We start from the raw sequence: 13,709 nt of genomic DNA, 5'->3' as shown, positions 1-13,709 counted from the left end.
TGATATGGTCATGTGCAACTAGAGATGACGAATGTTGTCACTGGCTGCAATAACCTCTATCCATCTCAGCGTGATAAACCTTTAGCATTAGGATGGACGGGGGCATCAACCAAATCAGTCTCATGTAGACATGTATCATGGTGTTGTGTTTTCTCCAGGCTTGTTTTTGTGCTAGCTCCAATTTCCTCAATTTTCTCATGTCTTCCCCTTTCCTCCTTCAAATATTCCTCTGTATATTCCTTGTCTTTACCTTTTCTCCTTCAAATATTCTTGTGCATATCAGTCTTTATAGAAGATTATTTCCTTTCACAATAAGTGTCACCAATAGTTTTCTTCGTTCCTTCATCTTACGTCCTTCCCTACATCTTCTCCTCTTCCTCCTCTTCATCTATTCCTTCATGCCATGTCATTCCATCCCTTTTCACTCCCTCATGTAGCAGCCTCCCAGTTGAGCTCCTGGCTCCAATTAGTAACAAGAGTCCGTAGGACACAATTCTCCGTGAAGTATTTATAGTATGTACAAGTATTGACCCACACAAATTGCATCTCTGCTCAGTCCAAGTAGTGTTTTAGAGCAAGTAAAGAAAAGGTGTTTGTTTATCTTTTTCTTTCAATACAGGAGTGGTCAACCTGCTGAAAAGTATGTTTTTACAGCATGGCACAGATGGGATCTAGAAATTCCGGGAAAAGTCACAAAGTTAGATCTAGATGGCCCCTTTTCAATTATCAACGAACCATTCAGCCTTACAAGTTACAACTAAGATGCATCAGAAATCACAAATATGCAGTAAATCCTCTTTCCACAATTTATTGCAGGCCAGCCTGATCTATAGCTATCAAGCTATTTGCAATAAAAAAGGCAAATCTATATTATCGTAACATTTCACGAAGGTCAAAGGTCACCGGATCTAACCACCCGGAAGTGACACTGGCGCGCGCAATTTTCTGAGAGATATTTCTCAACAATCTTTCATCCCCTGTGTAAACTTTTTACATTGTCACAGCCTCCGTATTATAAACTACAAGTGTGGTAAGTTTGAAGGTCCAGAGATTTGCCATTTTCACACTGTGCGTAAAAATACATCGTCCGTCCCGTGCGCACATACTGTATGCGAGTTGCGAGGGACACGGCATACTTAATACACAGACTGGAGCTCACTTGGCACATGTTCGCAGCCAAAACTCACAATTCCCGTTGCCGCATTGGTATGTAACTTGGTATATCGTTTCCTAGGTTGCGTGTGGTGATGCACGTTGTCTATTTTTCAATGTAACAGTGACTATACGATCACAGCAGTTTGGAAAGAATTATACCCCGTATCTGCCTGAAGTATTCTACTCAAGCGGAACGGATTATAGCACGGTGTCTACGGCAGGGCAGTGGGACATAGCATTAATTATAGGGGTGCAATTACAGTATTGCATTTACGATAAAAGTAGTTACGGTGTAACTAAGGCATCGTGCATCACCACACCCAACCAGGCACACTATATGCCAAGTTACACACCGATACGACGACGGGATCGTGAGTTATAGCTGCGAACGCGCAAGCAAAAGCAATCCCAATACCCCAGAAGGAGGTCACACCTCCTTCCCGGAGTAACTAGGAGACCCCGAGGACAGGACATCCCGGTTGGAGCTGCCCCCGTCTTTCGGAAAGGTCGGAGTTCCCTGGTTTGAGGAGGTTTCTCGAGTACGTTAAATCGGAAAGGCTAGTAACCCGTTCCTGTAAAAAATATACCCTAGTACAGAAACAGCAATGTGACCCCGGGTCAAATCCTGGGACAGGACATCCCGGTTGGAGCTGCCCCCGTCTTTCGGAAGGGACAGGGTTCCCTTGTTCGAGGAAGTGCCGCAAGTGCGTTAAAGGGGGAGGGCTAGTAACACCTCCCTGCAATACAGAAACAGCAAGGAAACTTGCTGCCCCGTGTGCTCTTCCCACTGATCATGAGGAGAACACATCACCCAGGGTTGGCGTGGTACCGTAACGTTACAGGTGAACTAATAGTAAAACCGGTACCGTTAACTTTGTCGAAACGGTGAGTGAAGTATTTAGGGCACCTCTGTTTTGACAACCTCCCGTTGATGATCCACCCTAAACACTGTCGATACTTGGATTACAGCGTCGACATCGTGATTAAAATGTCCCTGTCCCACACGACGTATTGTCAACACTCCCTGTCTTCAGATCCATATCTATGTGGAACAGCTTGCCACATCGGATATAAACGGCAACAACGAGCAAGTTTAGGAAGGAGATGAGTGTGTATAAGTTAAGTCAATATTAATGTAATATGTTAATTACTGTGGCAAGTTTTATGTAGTTTGTCAGATGTATGTTTGTTTGATTTGTACTCCAGGTAGATTAGCTACATACTCACTGTATGATAGCTAATGGAGATAATAAAGTATCCAAAGTATCCAAGTTACTGTGACACCTTTACTCCAATAAGAGAAAAGCACTAGTTATAATAATTTTGATAATTGCGTATATTGTTTTCTTGCATATGCTAACATGTATCTAGTAGTTCACAAGACAAAAAAAAAGTTGTAGATGACAAATAGACGTAAATCATCACCCCGCCTCCGACAGGTAAAGGTACTCAGCAGACAGCGTGTCTTGGTAGACGTTGGATGACGTCAGCTATTTTGGGTTACTTTGGGCCTAATGCATTGTTTACTGTTGACTCGTGCTCAGGTGGTTGGTTCTGATTCATTAATCACTCACCACGAGTCTGCTGTCACGGCTGGAGCGCTGCTGTGGTCCAGTCAGAAGGACGAGGCCGTGCTGAGGTTGCAATGCTGGTGGGGTCGTGTGGCGTAACGGTAGGGTCTTCGGGCCAGAACCCAGCGGTCCCGGGTTCGAATCACCTGACGCCACCGATGTTGTGCCCTTGGGAAAGGCACTTTACGAGACTTTCCTCACCCCACCCAGGTGTAGAAATGGGTATATTGTTCTCTGTACGTGGCACTGTTGAAATAAGTTATAAAAAACTTGCGTGCAGTGCCACGTCGTCCTTGTCTGTCCAAAAACGACGTAAAAACAATGCTGGTAGTAAGTACTAGAACCATGTCATCATTGTGCTCGTAACCGTGAAAACCAAGGCCACCCCTTTGATCCCGAAGGCGCTGACAAGCAGAAGGTCCGAAATGAATCGACTCGGGGCCCACCATGGCATGGTCTTTGCATATAGGATTATATAGGCAGTCACTGATAGGCAGTTTAGTAAGATCAGGGAATAAAAGGGAAAACCGTGAATAGCAAATTTATATAATGACGTGACTTTAAAGTCGTGAAATACCCGGTATGATATCAGTGACCGTCACGTATTTCCATGTTGTCCTACCTACATTAAGTTGTGCACCGGTCATGTCGGACCGGCCAACTTGTACATGCGTTTGGTTTATTGGTCTATTGGTCAGAAATTACCCGTACAATGGCTGCCAGTGCTGAATTGCTGCAGGGTTTACAATCATATAATACAGAACAGATACATGCGTGACTCGCCTTTATGAAAAGTCCTTCAAAAGCGCCTGACATTGAAGCCACAAGTCCCTTCAGTGTTCATCATCTTGATGATTACTGTACATAACATTACCGTAGATGCAATGCCGCTATAACTGTCCAGACCGCCGAAATGGCGATGTAAAAGGCTCTTACTCTACTACTGACACATGAGTCCCACCGCCTCCATCGGTTCACTTCCCTTCCCCCAAACAGGGAGAGAGCGCGGGAAACAAGCCCTTAGACACATGCTCCTCAGTCAGGAGTTTGTGTAAACTCGGATCGATTTCTACAAACCGGTTTTGGGTTGCAGTTTTAGCTACTGTGCATTTCTCGACATTTTGACTCCTGCTGGGACGGAATTTTTATTCCCTACTGAATGCGTGACAACCTGTCATTCGGTTTATTAGAGAAGACTTGAAAACTATTTTCCGTTGCGAATAAGGATTATGTAAACAGTGATGCCAGAATCTTGCGAGACCATAGAGAGATGATCGTTGATGAGCGTATTCTTCAGGTCAGTTCAGGAGAATACATTTGTTAGGAGCTGTTTAAAACGACGCTCTCTCCCAAAAAATTTAAAGGTCAATGATGGATAAAATGAAAACCGTTATTCATCCCAAATCAAAACTTCACCACTGCAAGTGTATCTAAATATAGATAAAAGCATGCATGTGAGTCTTTTTGTTAGCATTTCAATTTAGGCGCAATCTAATGTTGATCCAATACTGCGGTCCACAGATTTAACGCACGACTTTCTCGTTCCTTTCATGCGAGGTTATTTTTGAAGCGGTGTAACGGTTGAGTGGTTGCAGAAGTCGAAAATACCGGAACAGAACGGACAATGGCTTGGCCGACCCCGGCGCGACACGAAAACACACACACCAACACACACGGACCGTTATCTAAACAGGTGTGCCTATCGCACTACCGCTATCGGGTTGCCGGCTGGCCGCTGTGTGAGGGTCGGTCTGATGGGTATGAAAAGGGCAAAGAGAAAGGCGCACAGGCCTCAAAAGAGCAATCTCTTCTCTCCAGCAAGGGAAACAAAAACCGCAGAACATATTTTAGTGCGTTCTCACGGCCACGTGTAGACGCCGCCGACGTGAGGTCATAGAATGCCGCCAAGTTCTTCTCACCTAGGTTATTTTGGAGCGCAACAAGGTTGTTGCTTCATTATTCTTCGACTACGGCACAAACCATCACGTCCGACGTTTTCAGCCTGTATGATCGATTATGAAGATAGCCTCTAGACGGGAAGAGTAGACGCCCTGTTAGATTGGACCACACAAAAGTCAAAATACCCCAAGCCATGCTCGTTTTGTTGACGCTGGCCTGTTTTTCTCGGCTGTGTAAACCTATCTCAGGTTCAACTCACCCCTATCGTGTTCTCTCGTGGCTACTGTGTGTTCCTCGCCCCATTGCCGGGGAAGGGCGCCCTGTTGGTGTATGTAAACTAACAAGACCACTTCATGGGATAAAGCTGCGGCTCTTCACGCTGCTAGGCCCAGACAATACCTCAAGTTGTGTTCTGTTGTCGAAAAGGTAGCCTGTGTTTTGTTGCTGCCTGCTTCAAGACGGGTGAACGCTTCCACACCGGTGTGAAAAAAAAAGACAAAAACACCGCCCTCACAACCAACGATGTTTAATGATACATGTGTAGAACTAAAAAGAGAAGGCTGGTTAGATCTACTATTATGTACCAAAGTCCTGACTACAGAGAAGTCATCTTGGGACGGAAGACTGTAGTCACAGAAAGAAACTGATTGATGTCATATAGGACACGATTAAGTGGAACAAGAATACACTGAGCTATGTTTTCAGGGTTTGGAAATGGAGTAGTACAGGTTTGGGCATTTTTATCTTTCGATACTTTCAACCTGGATAGGAGGTCTTCTATTATAGAGTTGTATATTTTCGTATTCAATATACTCCGATGACCCCGAACTCTACATTTCGACCACCACACACAAAATACATGCGTGACGAATCGCACGGCAGGTGGGTTGCAGTGTTCCTCCAGGTGAGCTGCATCTCTCGTCGGGAGAGTACCTGTCCTTTCTGATTACAAAACTCAGCCAGGTGTGTCCAACAACCACCTGTAGGGAAAGGTGCGTCCGGTCATGTCTAGCCGCAACCTAAACTTTAAGTGCACATCGGCGTGAAGGGTCGATGGATAGTATACTTCACAGCAGAAGACTTAGTGGCCAATCAGTGAATGCAACACACAAATAACCTTAATCTATTCAAATGACGACTCTGGTGAGATAGATGTACTGCAATACGACAAAGGGGCGTGGTTAATAGAATGTTTGTCAAATCCATCAAAGGAAGAAACGAAGATCGTTACAAACGGTCAGGTGACTATTTTGGGGCACATTTTGGGTCCAGGCTAAAAGACTTGCTAGATTAATGTGTTTCTCGTGTAGGGATCCGATTCTTTGTTTAGGGCTGAAAGTTTCCAAGTGACCCAGACACGGGCAGGGCCTTTTTGTTGGGATCCTGGTCGGCAATCCGGTCTGCAAGACATGGGAAAAACACCGAGACATGGTGCAAGGGCGGGAAAGTGTGAGAACTGTACACAGTGAGATTTGGAAGTCGTGTCGACAGAAGTACGAAGGGAGGGGGTGGATATTGGACAGCGAGACAATTGAAATCGGACATTGGAGCGATTGAACGATGGATAAAGGAAACAGGAGAAGAGAGATAAATGGTGGACACTTGCTATTTTCCGGTGCGGTGTAAAAGCAATATATTTTTATAACTTCGTCCCTTATGGTAGAAATATGTCAAAACACTGGCAAGTACTGCAGAAGGCATAACGAAGAAAGGCGGGGGATCTGAGCCAGAGTTCCGCAGACGACATGTCCCCTCTTGTCATGGGAAACTGCAAACGTCTCCTTGAAACAAAAGGACAATTCAGACGTTAAAATCGGCTGCATGCTACTTGTCGGTGGCACTGATGATGCGCTGTGTTAGTCAGTTTGGACTTGCCTTATTAGTAGTAGTTGGCAAATCTCTGAGAGTAGTCACGTTGTCGTTCGCGTACCTAGAACAAATACGTACATGTTCTTAGGACTACCTCCGACATGTTCTCTTCAAGGCGCTGACCTCGTCCCAGGCCTCAATCCATGCGGGAACGGAGAGAGTTCACATTTTTTAACGTTGAAACGCATAATTACCTAAAATCTCTAACTATGGTACGTTTACTCAACTCTTACAACATCGGAAGTGAAGGGTTGGATGTACTTTTAGGTGCCGGGGACGAAACTGGGACTACAAAAACAGTATCGCTGGGAAACGTCACTATCATTACAGTGCCTTAAGCTCTTAAATAGAGCGGATCTTCCCTGAAATCTCTGTGAAAACGTCTTGACACTATTGGGAGCTTAAGATACACAGTCATGAAATGTGGAAAAAAACTTTATATCTTAACATAAAAAAATACGTTCATTGTTCTGCTTGGCTGACAATGGCTGTTCTTTGATTTGAAGACACAGACGATTCCGTCTGCCACATATCTTCGATAAATTTATTCGTCTCTAAAGGTATACAAGTGTCATTGGCTTCGTTTTGTTGTGGTGTGTAGAAAATGTATACAAACGTTTGCGGTTAACGGTTGCCGCTTGTGCTGTATCAAGATTTCTCCGGCCAGCGGAGCACGACTGGAATTCATTCCGAGAAAGCTATCTAAGCTTTGCTGATGAAACAGACGTATTAAAACAAACTTCGGAGATACTTTGTTGCAACATTTTCGGCATTCTTGGTTTAGCGGCAAAGATAAACGTCTTTGTACGCTCGGGTGCTGTAGAATGGGCTGCACGGGGCAAGGCCTTGCACGGACAGTTGCAGCCAGGCCGTGTAAACCTGACACACAGCTGTAGTGGCCAACACGGCCGGAACAATGTAACAAAATGTAGCGCGCTTGTTTGGGAGTTGCATGTAACAACTTCGCGCAAATCCTGCACGCTTGGTGTGGTGGAACTTCGGGGGGACCCCGTGACGGAACCGGTGGGTTTTTAGCGTGTTTTTGGTCGGAGTTCCCTTGCTTGGACTTAGCGCTAGTGGGGTTACACGGTACTCTGCCCAGCACTGTACTGTAACAGGTCTTAATCTGTGGGGATTTATCTAAGGTTACACTAAAGAAGGCAGGTTTGGCGTTTGGAGATACGTACAATTGAATTCGGACACTGACACGGCCAACACACTCTGTAAGCTGTTAAGTTGTGAACTTGGAACTTATAATTGTCAGTTTCAAAGCAAATCAACGAATGCTACGAATCACGCATCATGTATTTCGTAAGATACACCTAGCATGTAAAACATACAGCCGAGTTGGACATGATTAGATTTTCCATTTTTCTTTCATTTCGGGATTTGTGGAATCAGTGTATGCAACGCCGACTGTTTTCAAGGTCAAGCGTACACATGTAACGGGAACTGACATACACACGTACACACGTTGTACACGGGACCACAAAAACACAACCAAACATCACCGTGCTGCGTGGTCAATAGAATAAGGCTGTGAAGCACCTTGATGGATTGTAAAACGTTGTCAGTGATTCCTACAACAATACATAGTTTCTCATAAGCTTTCTTGACAAAGGTACACATACAGTAATCTCCAAGCAGATCTATCGGTGTCAATGACAGTATCCAAAGGGCAAAAGAAGCATGATTGGCCAATAATACTGCTTTTGTCCTTTGGATACTGTCATTGCCACCGATAGATCTGCTTGGAGATTTCACATACACATCGCACATAAACCTCACACATGGCGCTTTTCGCTGTGAGCAACGTTGACATCAAACCGTGGCTTTGCCGGCGTGCTTTTAATGATGTCATTTTCACCGTTGTCTATCTTGCTCAGTGGTGAGAAAGACGGTTGCAAGCAGACGACGTACGTCATCATCCTCAAATATCAATAAAACGCGGTAATATCAAACGTCTGCCCGCAGAACATGTTATGAAGGCGAAACAGGCGTCAGTTCTAACCGCCACTGAAGAAAGTAGTCAGTTCCTTTTAAAATATATATGAACTTATCCTCTGTGCTCTGTAAAGTGACGTATATTCCAGTTATGAGTCATGAGACTTAAAAATCGCAAACTTTGTACAAACGACCCGTCAAAGCCGGGATTCTCTGAAACTTTCAGACAGAATGGCTCATCACCCCCACTTTACACCGCAAGGATCACTTTCTTAAAGTCTACCTTGTCTGCAAAAGTCTTATCTTGGGAGGTATATTGTCACCACTATTCGGCTACAAAAGAGACACGCCGCCAAAGCAGTGACGTCATTAAAGAATGCTTTCATTTTCTAGAAGTTAAATGACAACACACTAACTTTAGCGGTTCATCTACGTTATTTAGCGATAAAAAACACAGTGACTCAATCTCATACACTCATACAAAGTACAGTCAAATGGATGAACCGGTCGCTTCACTCCATTTCCCGCTGGAGAATTCTTGCGGGCTGACGACAGAGCAGGCAGAGGATGTGGTGCGGGACCATTTCACGCGCGGCCGGCGGAAAACCACGGCGTGATGAGGCGACCCGTGGGCAGGGATGGGGCCCTGGAATGTCTTCACCACTGATGCCTTCAGCTACGGCGGAGGGACAGTCCGCTAAAGGTTACATCTCTTCATTGATAACGCTTTCTGTAAAACTAAGGGGACAGTTCACTAAAGGCTACATCTTCATCGATAACGCTTTCTGTAAAACTAAGGGGACAGTCCGCTAAAGGCTACATCTTCATCGATAACGTTTTCTGTAAAACTATGGGGACAGTTCACTAAAGTCTACATCTTTATCGATAAGACTTTCAGTAAAATTATGTGGGTACTCCACTAAAGGCTAAATCTTCATAGATAACGCTTTCTGTAAAACTATGGGGACAGCTTATCATAAGACTTTCAGCGCGATTATGGGGATAGCTCCGCTAAAGGCTACATCTTCATCGATAATAACACCTTTAACACCACATCTGTAAAACTATGGGGACTGTTCAATCAAGTCTACATCTGTATCGATAAGAATTTCAGTAAAATAATGAGGAATAGTCCATTAAGGGCTAAATCTTTACTATAACACTTTTAGTATCAAGGGATAGTACACTAAGTACATGTATACAAAATACACTAAAGGCTACATCTTCGCTAACACTTTCAGTATAATTAGATTTAGTAGTACTAAAAGTTACATCATCTTCCCGAACACTTTCAGCATACTTTCCGTCCCCACCCCCATCTCTAAGTATGGGAGCGAGCGTAAATTGAAGAGGACGGTACCCAGGCTAACGCAAGGGATGTCAGACACAGGACATCCACACTGTTGTATAAAAACCACTGACATGTTCCTCCTGCAGACATGTCTCCGCCCTGCCCCCCTCCCCACCTCTGCGGGAGGGGGTGGACAGGATTAGGCCAGTCGCCCGTGTCTTCTCCACACAGGCGTGTCTTCTCAGGTAATGTCGGCTGGACAGAGGTGCTGAATGATGGGCTATCTTTACGACAGCGTCTAACCGGCAGATGACTAACTACCTGTTGTTCACACAGGTATGACGGACTGACTACGGAAGGCTGTCCACTCACCTAACTAGCACACCCGGACAGATTACCTCACGACAGTGATGAGTGGAGTTGGATCCACCAAAGCTAGTCTTTCAGTCGTCAGGAAAAAAATGTTACAGTACATGACAGTACAATATCATCGCAATATTATGAATCATTTAGATGCAACGGTTCAAATCTTAGTTATTCATAAAAATTATATCTGTCCAGTCGCGTATTAGGGTACATTGCAGCAAGGTCATATAGACTATATAACCTCTTTGATTGCAGCTTGTATTCCTACACAGAATAATACACATATAGGCCTACTCAACAAACTAAACCACAGGTTGCGACAGCATGATAGATACGAAGAATCAGATCAAACATCCTTGTTAAAATCGACAACGTTTGTGTTGGAAAAGGGCGACATGGCCAACTCATCTACTTCTCATTGTGAAAATAATGCACATTTCTAATCTCAAATCAGATATTTGGAGGTTAGATCGTAAAGTTTGTCTGACTCTGACTTGAAGTATATTTATGCGACATGTTCTACACCTACGTATCGTAGTCCGCATGTACATCACCGCACCTTTTACAGTTACAGTTATGAATAGGGCTGTCAGTGAATATGTTATGGTGTTTAAAAGAGACTGACGGAACAGTTGATCAGAAGTCGTGACGTCAGCAAACAGTCATGTCCTTGAAGGTTTAAGGAAGTTTAGGCAACCTTTAAGAAGAAAAGTCGGTTCTTTCCGTCAGCGCCCGCATGTGTTGTAGGAGGTTCCACCCGGGAAACCTCACGAAGTCACGTTCCGACTTGATCGGCGTCACGCGCCCCGCCACACGCCCAGACCTCTCCCCGCCATCCCCGGCACTAACCAACGTCCCATCAAAGTCGCGCGCAGTCTCCAGCATCTTAGGTAAATGGAAATCACTTCAGACCACCCCCCCCCCCCCTGCCCACTCCAGGTCTCACGGACACCTGCATTCCTGGGCCGTGTGGTCCTGAGCGTTGGCATGGCAACGGTCCGCGAATCTTTGGTTTGTGCCTCGCAGTGGCCATGTGTGCACGTGTGGTCTTTGTGCGTGTGTCAGTTGTAACTATAGTAACAAGTGTGTAATCTAAGTATATATCCACAGAAAGAAAGAAAGAAAGAAGATGGATGGATAGAGGAAGAGAAGTGGAGGTTATCAAAAGAGGAAGGAAAGAAACAAAAGAATCGGGCGACAGGGAGGGATGAAAACTGGTATGAAAGGAAAACTGGTATGAGAACTAGTCAGGAGTCCGGCAGACGGAGACCGAACGATTGCTGGCATCACCGGTAACCATGCGCGTCTCTCCCCCTGAAGCGCACCTCTCTGACCCTGTCTCCTCATTCCCGTCTTTCAATGTCAATTTCTTCCGTCCTCTTTGACCGAAGTGTTTGCTTGTTTAATTGCCTGGCACCCCGCTCGCCAGTCCCGTGTTTTTTCTCTCCATCCCACCCGTGACAGTGTCAGCGCGCGGCGACCTGTGCGTGCCGTATTAGAGTCAACTGTGCGCTCGTCCTGTTCCCACGGAAGCGCACATTTGTGACATTCCTGTCGACAGGCGCGCAGGTTGTTTTTGGCGACCTTCCACGCTTTTCACGAATGTCAAACTTTCTGAAGGAAACCAGCTCATCTGTAGCTGTGCAGAGACCATCCTATTTAAATTGTCTCGGCATTGAAGTTGACCGTGCTCAGTCGAATCACTTACCATTCGATGTTTGTTGTACACTGAAGTTTCTTACTCATTTTGCTAAAAAAACGTATGCGCTGCCGGTAACGTCGGTCCGCTTTGCATATATGCTAATTTCTCAGTGTGCTAAAGTTACTCCATCTCTGTCCTGTTCAATCCTTGACTTCTGCTTGTTGCGTCTTGAGGAAATGCCTGAAAATGTTGGGAAATGTTCCAAACAGGAAGGGACATAGATTTTTGTTGCTATTTCCCGCCGCTCTAATGTACCCAAAACATTCTAGACAAACACCAACCCAGGTGGTGACTGATGCTCCGACTTTCCCACAACACACGTGGGACAGTGGCCTCCACATGCTGACGTCAGATACTCAACAACTTGTACATACAAGAATCGTTGACTAGGCTGGTGGAATCCCCACTAGAATAACAAAAGTCGTGGTTTATTTCCCGTACGCCACTGGAAGGTAGACCATGATAACAAGTTGAACATCGACAATTTGTTTGGCAAGAAAAACGAGGAAGAGGCGTCTAGACAAGTTTTCCGTACAGCTAGCAAAACAGAAACGCTATCTAACGTTGTATATATCTTCAGCGAGATACTAAACGTGGAAGGATGGACCAAATAAGAGAAATGACGACTACAACCAACCAACCAACCAACCAACCAACCAACCAACCAACCAACCAACCAACCAACCAACCAACCAACCAAATTAAATCATAGATTATAGCCAACCCTCTGGACGTTGCTAACATAGATTACAGTAACTACCTTAATGGTGCGAGGCGATAGCGTTTTTTCTTCTTTTCTTTTCCTGATCAACGTCCACAAAGAAAGACAGGGAAAAGCATTCATGGAGAAAAATTCAACAGAAATACTCAGCAGTTAATCTACATGAAGCCTCCATCAATGTTATCTCTCTCCGGTAAAACACTTGTAGGAAGGACAGAGGATTTGTTGTGCGGCGGTAAGACAATATTTGCCCGGTGGCTTACGTATCGTGTTGAAAGGAGTATTTCATGAAATGACTGATGTTTGCATGGCGCTTTCTTTGTTTCGTCGGCTCGTTTCAAGGATTTAAGGGACTTCAAAGTACGGCATATCATAAAAAAGAGATTAAACAGTAATGCCTGGCTTTTTTCTATACTATATGCGTCGTTGTTTAAAGAGGAAGGTAAATCCTAAAACATCTATTTCATCTCTGCATGTAACCATATCATCAGAAAATGAAATCTTTCATCTAAAAAATCTGTACTGGTCAAATTACAAATGCTCGATCTACTATCCAATTCCATACTGACAAATTGTGTACTATAGATTTATTTTGTATCGTGTGACTGAACGTTTTCTCTTCTGGGAAAAAGGCTAAGCTTAGCGTACGTGTGCATAGCCTGGGTGCCATCCAATTTCTACCGGGGCTCCTACACAAAATATTTAAGGGTAGCGAGTGTAGGAGCCCTGGTAGTAATCGGATGGCACCCAGGCTAACGTGTGCCTAACCTTTGGCTCAAAAATGCGTCCCTATCAGAAAGATTACGTCAGTGCGTGCGTGAGAAAATAAGACCTCTCGCTTTGAGTAAACACCCAAATCTTGTTCTATTGTTTTTCTTCGGATAACCAAAGTTTGTTCAAAGCCGCATAGCGTTTCCGACAAGGATCACTGCGTGCACGTCTGGTCCATTCAAAGCGCAGAAGTGTTGTTCTTTTGATAGTGCAGTTTGCAGAGGGAACTGCTTCTCGTATTGTGTGGACCACAGGCGCTCTACCTTTACTTCGCCACGGAGAGATGGTTTCATCTCTTCCGTACAGTTTACAAGTGAAGTGTTGCTTTTTCCACGAACCTTAGCGACCAGTCTAAATGATCAACACCAACATTTAATGATGGGAAAAAGCAAACTTTGAAAACTTTCATCTTTACTAGGG

Source organism: Branchiostoma lanceolatum, chromosome 2 (genome assembly GCF_035083965.1).
Source record: "Branchiostoma lanceolatum isolate klBraLanc5 chromosome 2, klBraLanc5.hap2, whole genome shotgun sequence".
NCBI classification, from domain to species: domain Eukaryota; kingdom Metazoa; phylum Chordata; class Leptocardii; order Amphioxiformes; family Branchiostomatidae; genus Branchiostoma; species Branchiostoma lanceolatum.
This window is presented reverse-complemented; position numbering follows the sequence as displayed.